Genomic DNA, 10,964 nt, shown 5'->3' on the forward strand with positions numbered 1-10,964 from the left:
TGAAAGATCTGTCTCTCTCTCTCTCTCTCTCTCTCTCTCTCCCTGTCTCTCTCTCTCTCTCTCTCTGTAACTCTGCCTTTCAGATAAATGAAATAAATCTTTAAAAAAAAAAAGAAGAAGAAAATACACAACACTCCCAAGCACTTCTGCATTCATATAATTCAATGAGGCAGCGTTTGCAGTTACTTCATTTTGGAGGATAAAATTTAAATGCAAAGGAGTGCAGTCACTCCTACATTTCCCATTTTGTAAGTTTCCATCCTAACTGGATATAGGACATAAATACAACCCCAGAAAGATTTCTCATCCCTCTTCCCAGAGTCAGTCTTGCTCCCCAACCTGCAGCTCCAGAGGCATCAATTGTTCCGATTTTTTGCCCTTATTAGATTAGTTCAGCTTGTTCTGGAATTTCGCATAAATACAATCATAAGGTCTGTGCTCTTTCATGTGAGGCTTCTTTGACTCTGCACAATTCTTTTTTTGGGTTTTTTTTTTTTTTTTTGAGATTTGCCCATGCTGTTGCATGTATCAGCATGTCATTCCTTTTTATTCCTAGCTAGTATTCTATTGTATACATGTACCACAATTTGTTTATCCATTCTTGCGTTGATGAGCACTTGGGTCATTTCCAGCTTGTGGCTGTTATAAATAAAGCTTCTAGGAACATTCCCATACAAGTCATTTCTGGGGACGTGTTTTCGTTTTCTTGGGTAAGGACCTCAGGAGTAGAATTGTGGGGTCATCCAGGAGGATTATGTTTAGCTTTATAAGAAATGGCCAGGCCACCTTCCAAATGGGCTATCCTGTCTTCTGCTCTTACTGATGTCATATGGGAAATTCGGCCTCTTGTCAGTGTTGTAGTTTTATTTCTCACTATTTTATTTTATTTTATTTTATTTTATTTTATTTTATCTCTCACTATTTTAAGATCCAGTCCTTGGGTGTCTGACCTTTATAATGGGGTTTCTATTTTACTCCACACTCATCTCCTCCTGTGTCCTGAATATTGACCATAACAGAGGCTGCCCTCCACTATACTTCAGAAAAATACCCTTAGGATAGAAGTCAGTTACAGGGGGCCGGCGCCGTGGCTCACTAGGCTAATCCTCCACCTTGTGCTGCCAGCACACCGGGTTCTAGTCCTGTTCGGGGCTCTGGATTCTGTCCCGGTTGCCCCTCTTCCAGGCCAGCTCTCTGCTGTGGCCAGGGAGTGCAGTGGAGGATGGCCCAAGTCCTTGGGCCCTGCACCCCATGGGAGACTAGGAAAAGCACCTGGCTCCTGGCTCCTGCCATCGGATCAGCGCGGTGCGCCGGCTGCAGTGCACCGGCCGCAGCGGTCATTGGAGGGTGAACCAACGGCAAAGGAAGACCTTTCTCTCTGTCTCTCTCTCTCACTATCCACTCTGCCTGTTAAAAAAAAAAAAAAGTCACTTACAGGAATATACCTCTTAGGATTCGTGTTTTTATTTCATTTTGTCTTCTGCAAATTCTGACTTGTTTGCAAGATCTTTACAATGTGTAAAACATAAAATTATCCAGAATTGTTGGTTGTTTACATGATGTTTACATGATTATCATGATTTGAAATCTCCAGAATATCTCTTTACAAATGCACTCATATCACACCACACCTCTGATTAAAATTTTCCAGTCATTTTGTGGATCACTTAAAGCAAAACATCAAATCATTTTTCTAAAGACTGATTTATTTGAAAGGTAGAGGCAGAGAGAGAGAGAGGTCTTCCATCCTTCCATCCACTGGTTCACTCCCCAAATGGTCACAGTGGCCAGAGCTGGGTCAGACAGAAGCCAGGAGCCAGGAGCTTCTTTCTGGTCTCCCACATGGGTGGCAGGGCCCCAACTACTTGGGCTATCTTTTGCTGCTTCCCAGGTGCATTAGCAGAGAGCTGCATTGGAAGTGGAGCAGTGGAAACTTGATCCGGCTCCCCCATATGGGATGCCGACATCACAGGTGGCAGCTCCACCCACTGTGCACAATACTGGTCCTTCTGCCGGGTCCTTCTTTCTAGTCCTAAAATACGTACTCAGCTTTTCTACCTCCTGGAACAAAGATTCCTCTGCAAAGCTGCCTCTTTCTCAGCTTCAACTCCTCAGAGAGACTTACCTTGACTTTGCTGTCTAAAACAGCATTTCAGAGGCCAATGTTGGGGTGCAGCAGGTTAAGCTGCCACCTGCAATGCCAGCATCACATATGGGCACCAGTGCTAGCCCCAGCTGCTCTGATTCCAATCCAACTTCCTGCTAATGTTCCTGGGAAGGCAGTGGAAGATGGTCTAAGCACATGGGTCCCTGCCACCTACCTGGGAGACCAAGATAGAGTTCCTGGCTCCTGGCTTCAGCCTGGTTGAGACCTCACTGTTGCAGGCATTTGGGGAGTGAACCAGCAGATGGAAGATGTCTCCCTCTCTCTCTCTCTCCTTCTCGCACACACTCTGTAACTCTGCTTTGCAAATAAAAACATAAGTAAATAAATACACCTTTTCTTAATTTTTTAAAGATTTATTTATCTATTTGAAAGTCAGATTTACACAGAGAGAAGGAGAAGCAGAGAGAGAGGGAGGGGGTCTTCCATCTGCTGGTTCACTCCACAGCTGGCCACAGTGGCTGGAGCTGTGCCAATCTGAAGCCAGGAGCCGAGCTTCTTCCAGGTCTCCCACACAGGTGCAGGGGCCCAAGGACTTGAGGCATCTTCCACTGCTTTCCCAGGCCATAGCAGAGAGATGGATCAGAAGTGGAGCAGCCAGGGCTTGAACCTGCACCCATATGGGGTGCCAGAGCTGCAGGCTGGCTGGGGCTTTAACCCACTGTACCACTTGGCCCCCCAATCTTTTTTTTTTAGTGTGAAGATTGGTGGTTACTGGCATTAGTCCTCTGGCTCATGTACCTGAAAAAGCTTCAGGGCCTTTGCATTATGTCTGTGGCCTAGCAAAGCTGTTCAAGCTCCAGATACCACATCTCACATCTGCATTCAAGAAAGGAGCAAGTAGAAAAGCCTAATGGCCCTGCCAGGCCCGTGTCCCCCTTGTTGTGGTGAAGGAAAGTTCACCTAGAAGGGCCCCAGCGGAATTCTGCTTAGTCTCATGGGCCTGGCGCCATCATCGCTTCACCCCAGCTAGACAAAAGGCCACACAAAGCAAATGTTTGGCTTTGGAGCCTGCAAGGTGGGGGTGGCAGGACAGAGGAGTGGAGATGGGAGCCGCAGTGGCCACCAAGCAGGGTTTCTCACGATTCGCTGTCCTGTAAGAAGAGGCCTCATAAAAGCTAGCTCGGGGAAATTTAAATAAACGCTTGAGGTTTACTATGAATCTATGCTGTCGTCCCAATGTCTGTGTCCTTCAACGATGAGCTTGTCATTATGAAGAGTTAACAAGAAAGGATGAGGGGCTTCAAAAAGTTTGTGGAAAATGGAATGAAAAGACTTTCACTTTTTCTGCAAAAAAAAAGGGAGGGGGAGAAAAGCTGAAATCCACGCATACAAGGGATCTTCAAGAAGTTTGCAGAAAATGAGATTTAGGAAAAAACTGCATGGATTACAAAATGCTTGCGCCAGAATAAACGTCTCTTTTTATTCCCTTTTCCACGAACGTTTTTAAGTAGCCTCGCAGTAACTGGTTTTGATATGCAGTTTGAGGTCCATCTCATCACATACTTTTACATTTTATAGATTTTTTTGAGATTGCCCTGGGATTAAGGGAATTTGGTGACTCAGGTCTTGAACTCTATTATTTTGGCATTAGCCTTCAGAGTCCAGATCCAATATTAGGCTGGTCCTATATCTATTTTTAACATCTCGGATTTGGAGGTAAAGGAGATTGGATGAAACCTCAAAACATATTGAAAACTGTGAAATAATGAAAATGTAAGTGGAAGCATAAAGATTCAATGTATTCTTTATCATCTGTACCAGCTCAAATAAAATGGCTGATAAAATAAAATGACTGACTTTTCGCAGAGTCAAAAATAATTCAGAATTTAATTGGCAAAGGTATTTTAAGGTTTCATCTTTTTCTATTTTTCTCCTGCCTTGGTAAAGCTATGAATTATGTTGCAAGCATTGAACATCTCAAAATAGGAGTTACTAAGACAACGTATTAAATTAAGAATTAATTGGATTTTTAAAAATTCTCCTGTATGTGCATACAAATATATTGGTGTTGTATTCTCATTTGGCTTGTACACAATGCCTTCCTAAGAGAAGCCTGCATTTCCTTGGCTTCTGAAACAATATTTTGACACCTCCATCAGTAAGTAGAATCCATTAAACAGGATAAAGGATCTCTTTCCTAAGGGAAAGTTACTCATTACACCTTACAGAGCCATGTTGTATGTTTGTTAGGTATTCAGAACAGCTTCCACCATATTGTAGTGAACACACTTGTCCTCTGGTATCCTCAGGGCATTGGTTCCAAGCCCCTCTCAGATACCAAATCTGCAGCTGCTCAAGTCCATTCTATAATTGGTGTTTGCACAGAACCTATCTCACCCTCCCTCACTTTAAATCACCTCTTGATCACTTATAATACCCACTACAATGTCAATGCAGTGCAAATAGTCCTTGCTCTGTGTTGTCTAGAGAATTCTGAAAACCAGGAGAAAAGTCTGTGCATGTCAGTACTGATGCAATTACTTTAATATTTTTGATCCCTGGTTTTTTTTTTTTTTAATTTTTTTTAAATTTGACAGGTAGAGTTAGACAGTGAGAGAGAGAGAGATAGAGAAAGGCCTTCCTTCCGTTGGTTCACCCCCCAATTGGCCGCTACGACCAGCGTGCTGTGCCAATCCGAAGCCAGGAGCCAGGTGCTTCCTCCTGGTCTCCCATGTGAGTGCAGGCACCCAAACACTTGGGCCACCCCCCTCTGCCTTCCCGGGCCACAGCAGAGAGCTGGACTGGAAGAGGAGCAACCGGTACTAGGACCCAGCACCCATATGGGTTGCTGGCACCACAGCTGGAGGATTAACCAACTGAGCCAGGATCCCTGATGGTTTGAATCCCTGAATGCAGACTTGAAGGACTTCCTGGAGCAAGTTTTATGTAACTATCAACTCCAGAGTTCCTGCAAGTGTTTGCCAATGATGCCTGGGCTTGTTGTCTGGATGCTTTCCTTAATTCTTTGTGCAGTGCCGGAGGCTGCTCCAAAGTGGAGCACTATCCATCTCCAATTTGAGTTGAGCTTTGTAAGAGCTATCACAAGCTATTTAGATGAACTCCATAGATCATGGCTTTTCTCTATGGAATCAGAAGGCTTCCATAGAAGGTTTGGGGCAAAGGGCCAGCGCCGTGGCTCAATAGGCTAATCCTCCGCCTTGCAGCGCCAGCACACCGGGTTCTAGTCCTGGTCGGGGCGCCGGATTCTGTCCCAGTTGCCCCTCTTCCAGGCCAGCTCTCTGCTGCGGCCAGGGAGTGCAGTGGAGGATGGCACAAGTACTTGGGCCCTGCACCCCATGGGAGACCAGGAGAAGCACCTGGCTCCTGCCTTCGGATCAGCGTGGTGCGCCGGCCGCAGTGGCCATTGGAGGGTGAACCAACTGCAAAGGAAGACCTTTCTCTCTGTCTCTCTCTCTCACTGTCCACTCTGCCTGTCAAAAAAAAAAAAAAAAAAATAGAAGGTTTGGGGCAAAGACACTATAAAGATCACACAATTGGACCTACTTGATGTTACTCAAAGAAATCAAAGCACATGTAAACTAACCTTCCCCAAGACAGTGAACTAGTAAAAGGTCTCCTTAGCCCCAGCTCTTCCTAGGGTTAGAATTCCTGCATAACTCTTAATAGAGATAATGGACTTCTCTCCACCAGCTTCATTCCACACCTCTGTGGGGTGCCAGGCTTTCTGCTAGGTGCTAGGGATGCAAAAGGGACTGAGATAAGATCTCTGATCTTACAGAGCTCAGGATCCTAGCATCTATGCGAGGAATAGAAAAGTGAGAAGATCCTGACTTAGGGAGATGTCATCTCTGCTCCTATATGAGAGACAAGCAGGGAAGGTGGTGCAGTCACATTAAATGAAGACTTTGATCTTGTAATTCCATCTTTTCTAAACAGTCTTTCTCCAAAGGCGGAGTAAAAGTTTGGTGTGCAGCAGACTGAGGAAGCAAATCTTGGATCAGCCATTTGCTTCTTTGCTTCATCCGTAAGCAAGCAGTGCCTATCCCTGGAGTCAGCACATAGTAGCTGATAAAGCCTCCAAGAAAGAGAACTTACTACTCACTGGGAGGCCTTCAGAGCACCTGAGTTTCCTGTGTATTTATCCAGCCCAGTTTTTCTTCCTCAGTTTTCTCACCAAAAGGAAACTTTTCCCAATACCCTTTCTTGTGTGCTCCTGGAATTTTGTGACTCTCAAAACTGTTTGCATGACCAAACTCTTTGAAACCACAAGAGGGAAGAGTGTTTGGTGGGGGGGTGGTATGTGTTAGTCTGTTTTCTGTTGCTCTAAGGAGATACCTGCAGCTGGGTACTTAGGAAAAAAAAGAGGTTTATTCAGCCTACAGTGCTGGAGGCTGAAGGTCCATCATCAGGAGGTCTCATCATTCAGCCTCTGCTTTGAGGGGGATCCCACATTGCATCTCAGCATGTGGAGAAGATGAAAGGCAAACAGTTGGGTGCAGATGAGGCCGAGCACATAGGCTGGCCTCACTTTACAGCAATCCGCTCTCATGAGAATTAAACCAATCCTGGGAGAATGACTCCCTTCTGGGGGTGGTGCTTCAGTGGCTTAATAACATCTCACTAGGCCCCGCCAGTTAAAGATCTTACCAGCCCGTCAACATCCTCACACTGGGGACTAAGCTTCCAGCACATGAACCTTTAGGGGAGAGGCTGAAACCATAGCCACATCATAGGAGGATGACTTGGGGGGCGAGACTGAGGGCTGGACAAATGGGAGGAAAGTTACAGCAGTTGTCAGATCTGTTCTCCAGCCATGGTTGGAGTGTAGCTAACCTTCAACTTCAGTCAATGTTAGAGCAGACAACAAAGAGCTAGCCTGTAGCATCAGGGCTCAGGGTCTCCACTCCATCCTCATTTTCACATCTTCTGCCTGGTGGGCACCAATCAACACTACCGTGGTTTAAGCAAATGCCATGTCTGTCACTAGGAACAACTGGAAAAGTCATCATTCTTTTTGGTTATTCCAAATAATAATTTTGTCCACTGTAAAAAGAATACATGGTTTTTTAATGGGAAAAGAAAAATATTGAAATATAAACAATGTTTTGTGAGGCCAACACCTTTTAAAGGCAAGCCTATCAATGAATTGTTGAAAAAAGTTTTGATTTTAATGATTTGCTAAAAGTAGTTAAATGAATACCATTTATTTCACCACTATTTCAAGAAAAATGCTTGCTTGGCTTAAGCTTTAAGATGTCACAATAATAATAAATGTATTGAGGAGATTAATTCGCATCATTTCAAGATCTTGATAGGATAAGTGCATTATTATATTCAGTATAATCTATATAGTTAGTGCCCATAAAGTTGAGAACCATAAATGAATCCCCATGATTTCAATGATATCTTTGATCTCTAATCCCAATCCATTGATATCCAGTGCTACATACCTTCTGTACCATGTGGGAAATAAATGTAAATGCCTTCAAAGGATTCACAGTCCAGTTAGGGGAACAATCATTTCATGGCTGCCAAAAACTGACCTCATTGTCCAGCTAGCAATTACTGATCGTGGTCCAAGATTCTATAAAAAGACATCCCAACTCACAAATCCACTCCATAGCAGAAGTTATCAAATTATGCAAGAAACATGGTTGTACCCTTATCACCATTCCTACTCTCTTCTTTTTCTCTCTGAAGGATAAAGGTAGTATGGCTGAGCCTTTGTCCCATCACACACTAAGATGTAGAACTAAGGACACTCACACGGGCTGAGCCATTTGAGCCTGTAAGTGATCAGACTATTTATCCAAAGAGAATTTTTCCTGCGTTATCTAAACATCTGCCTTCGTTTTCTCATTCATTTTTCCAGTGTACCCACAAGATGAGGTTAAGTCATGGTCATAAGAATGTTTATTCGCTTATCTGGTATGCTAGAAAAGGGAGGCATATTTATCCAAATCTGAGTTTCTTGGCAACCGCACCAGCTTCCCATTGCAGTTAGCCAGCTGTAGATGAAGCCCGATGGAATCTAAGGCAGGAGCTGACATTCAACTACTCACAGGAGGCTTGCAACCAAGGTCTGTGCTGTGATCTCAATAGAACTGATACTGTTTGCAATTATAAAGTAACAGGCTTTCAGATTTGAAAGGGCCTTAAATGTAACTTAATCTAAGTGCCATCCTGTCTGTAACTTCACTGCAGGGTAATAGATTGAACTGTGCATGAAAGTCTGAAAGGCAGAGTGACAGAGAGAGAGGAGAAAAAGAGGAAGAGAGAGAGAGAGAGAGAGAGAGAGAGAGAGAGAGAGAGAGAATCTTTTCTGCTGGTTCACTCCCCAAATGGCCACAACAGCCAGGGTTGGGCAAGGCTGAAACCAGGAGCCTGGAACTCTATCCAGGTGTCCCATGTGGGTGGCAGGGGCACAAGTATTGGGCCATTTTCTGCTGCTTTCCCAGGTGCTTTATCAGGAAGCAGGGCAGGAGCAGAGCATTCGGGACTTGAATCATCACTCTGATGCCAGCATTGCAATCAGCCCCCATGCCAAACTTAGTGCACCATTAAACGCAGAACTTTTTCCTGCAATGCACTAGCATGCTTCAGTTTTAACAGATGGTGAAGTTTTAAAATAATAACAATGCTCATATTTCATTTCTTTTTTTGTTTTCTGATATTTTAAAAGGACACATATTATTTTTCCCAGAAGAAGCTCCTGGCCCCTGGCTTCAGATGGGTCCAGCTCCAGCCATTGCAGCCATCTGGGGAGTGAACCAGCAGGATAGAAGATCTCTTCTGTTTCTCCTTCCCCCTCCTCTGTAACTCTACCTTTCAAATAAATAAATAAGTAAATTTTTAAAAAAATACTTTAAAGATTTATTTATTTATTTGAGAGTCTACATCCAGGTCTTCCATGTGAGTGCAGGGGCCCAAACACTTGGGCCAGATTCCACTGCTTTCCCAGGCCATTGGCAGGGAGCTGGACCAGAAGTGGAGCAGCCAGTACTCGAAGTGGTACCCATATGGGATGCTGGTGCTGTGGGCATCAGTTTTATCCACTACACCACAGCACTTGCCCCTAATAAATAAATCTTTTTAAAAATAATAAATAATGAAAAGAAGCCTATTACTTCTCTACAATACTCATAATTTACCTATTGATGCCTTTTACAACAAATTTAATTTCTTTGCCATATGACAGCCTAGCAACATCTGATCTTCATTTAAGTTTTTCCTTCAGCCTCAGCCTTCCCACTATCTTCCATCGCACCTGACACAATGCCTTTGGGATCCCGATAAGTCACCTGTAGACTTAAATCCATTTTTACATTTTTTTAGATTAAAAATCTATACAACAGGGCCAGTGCTGTGGTGTGGCGGGTGACTACTCTGCCCACAGCGCTGGCATCCCAAATGGGTGCAGGTTCATGTCTTGGCTGCTCAACTTCCAATTCAGCCCTCTGCTATGGCCTGGAGAGGCAGTAGAGGATGGTCCAAGTCTTGGGCCCCTGCACCCATGTGGGAGACCCAGAAGAAAGCTGCTGGCTCCTGGCTTCAGAAGGTAGTGATAAAGGCAAAGATATTTCAGAATTTAAAATAAGGAAAGCCTATACAAAATTTAGATGGTAGAAACAAACAAACATAGCCAAAGTCAAAATGATCGTTAACGTGTAGTCTTTCCTTAAGCACATAAAGCTGTCCTGTTTCGTGGACTTCTCCCTGAAGCTTTTGCGCAGTCAAACCTCAGTGAATCGTGTACGCACCTTTCTCCTGCTCACCTGTGCCTTTTGTGCAGTTCTCAAAGACAGCACAGCATCCTGCCTTCTGTGACTTTGGAAGTTGGCTAAGGCTGGGTTGGGCCAGTGAGATTAAGGAGAGGTTATTCACCCAAAGTGTCTCCCAAACAGATCTCTCTTCTTCAGCTTATAATTCCTATTCCTTCCTGGCCTGTTCACATGTTCTTTCATTATAATTTTTTTCCGGTTCTTCAAGAAGAGCAGCTGTGTCATCAACACTCCCCTCTTCATAGCCTTCATCTTCCTCGTCTGCCAGAGGCTCCCCTGTGGGGAAGATGGCATCAGGACTCTGCCCTAGCAGGGTTCTTTATTGCTGAAGAGGAGGTTGTATGTTTTCAGGTTGGAAGATCTGCATTTCTCTCTCTCTCTCTCTCTCTCTCTCTCTCTCTCTCTTTCGCAGCTCTCTCTCTTACAACTCTCTCGCGCGGTCACGGTTACAGATCTCTTCTGGGGCATCCTGAGTATGTTGGTCTATACTTTATCTCTGTGTGAGCAGGTAAGTCTCTGCATGAACACTGCTTTGAGAGTTGGCTTAAATCACTGTCTCCTTTCCCTTTTCCGCTTCTTGCAGGTTCGCAAGTTGGCCTGGCCCCTGTAGTCGTCTTTTGTGTGTGGCTGAGGTTCGACGCTACAGCCTCTGGAAATCACACAAGCTTCCTTGTGACTCTTGGCTTCCAGAAACCTCTGCCTGCACATGGTTTTGAACCGAGACTCAGAGAGTAGAATGCAGCCTTCCAGGAGTGGCAGAGTATGTGGAGACCATGTGCTACCTTGAGTGGATACAGCAGGCCCAACCCCCCTTATCTGATCTTTGGAGGTCTTTGGAGACCTCCTGAAACTGTACTTTGTACCACATTCTCCGTATTCCATACACACCCATCATTAAATGTAATTTATAAAGTGCGCATAGTATGAAATTAACAATCATAAAAGAGAAGAATTACAATATTCTATAAGAAAATTTACATTCTCATTCTCTTTCTCTCAGAATAGCTTGTTGTCTTGTATTCACCCTTCTTGTGATAATGTGAGGTAACACAATG

This window comes from Oryctolagus cuniculus, chromosome 5 (assembly GCF_964237555.1).
Source record: "Oryctolagus cuniculus chromosome 5, mOryCun1.1, whole genome shotgun sequence".
NCBI lineage: Eukaryota > Metazoa > Chordata > Mammalia > Lagomorpha > Leporidae > Oryctolagus > Oryctolagus cuniculus.